This window comes from Alligator sinensis, unplaced genomic scaffold (genome assembly GCF_000455745.1).
Source record: "Alligator sinensis unplaced genomic scaffold, ASM45574v1 scaffold888_1, whole genome shotgun sequence".
In the NCBI taxonomy this organism is placed as follows: domain Eukaryota; kingdom Metazoa; phylum Chordata; order Crocodylia; family Alligatoridae; genus Alligator; species Alligator sinensis.
Window position 1 is genome coordinate 982,622 of NW_005842533.1, and position 1,619 is coordinate 984,240.

Genomic DNA, 1,619 nt, shown 5'->3' on the forward strand with positions numbered 1-1,619 from the left:
CAAGGTTCCTTGGGTGAATTTGATATCTTTTACATACATATATAGCTTTAAGCCCATACATACATCCATAGCTTTGCATACACACATTGCTTTACATACATAAATACATGCATACATACATACATACATACATACATGCATACATATGTTGGTTTACACACATACATACATAGCTTTGCATACATACATAAATACATACATACATACATAGTCTTACTTATATGCTTAGCTTTGCATACATTGCTTTACATACAAACACACATTGTTTTACATACATACATGCATGCATACATACACTTGTTGGTTTACATACATTGCTTTATGTTTTACATACATTGCTTGTTGGTTTACATACATTGCTTTATGTACATACATACATACACACATACATACATACAACATATGTTAGTTTACATACATACATAGTTTTACGTACATACATACATGCTTAGCTTTGCATACATACATTGCTTTACATACATACACACACTGCTTTACATATATATACATATATATGTATGTATGTATGTAAAGCTATGTATGTAAACCAACATGTGTATGTATGCATGTATGTATGTAAAACAATGTGCGTTTGTATGTAAAACAATGTATGTATGCAAAGCTAAGCATATGTATGTATGTATGTAAACCAATTTATGTATGTATTCATGTATGTATGTATGCAAAGCTGTATATATGTAGCAGAAAGCCCCCTTTTCCTCTTGCCTGCATTTGCTCTCCCCTCTTTGGATATGTTTCTCCTCTTTTACCTTTTCTCCCTTCCTCTTTCTTTCACTATAGGATAAGGAATTGTGTTTTAAAGTTTATATGTGTGTATTTTGTATCTCCCCTTGTATTTTGGTATTTTTACCTATTTGTGTGCCATGGCATTACTCTTGTAGCTTATATTTTATACTCTTCACCTTTTAACTAAATGTGTTTTAGTTTTAGAACCTACATCCTTTTAGTTTTAGAAGTAAGTTATACACTGTAACAATGTTAACAAGGGCAGGAATCAAATCAGGCGGGCCCCTGAAAGAGCGAGTGAATCAGTGATTGAATGAGTAACACAGTAGCAGGGGGCAATTAACACCTAGGGAAACCGCAGATCAACCAATGGAAGAAATCAATTGGAGACAATGTAGCAACCGGGAATTCTCTAAACTACACTGTTTAAGGGCTAGAAGCCCTGGTCTGAGTTAATCAGTTAATATCTCCAGATCGACCGCTCCCAGAGCCCTATTCAAAAGTCATCAACGGACTCCCAAACCTGCACGTACATGTGGATGACCCCTGGGGCTGACAGATGCCATCCAGTAGCCACTGAGAGGGAAGTCCCATGAGGGTGAAAGACCCCTGGATTGGGCAAACCTGAAAACTGGGGAGTCACCAAAGTCTGCCAGGGACAGATAAAAAGCAGTGAAAAGTGACCCTCAGCAGCGCCCTCTTGATCTCCAGCTCGACCAGCACCCGACCTGTCCAGCCAGAAGGACCAGCCGGCAACCCCCTTCTGGAGGATAACACCGCGCTGGAAGAAGCCTCAACTGGCCATTGACGGCAGACTCCAGCGCCTGTGGGATAGGTATACCCGACTCGTGTAACTCGCTACTGTGTGTGTG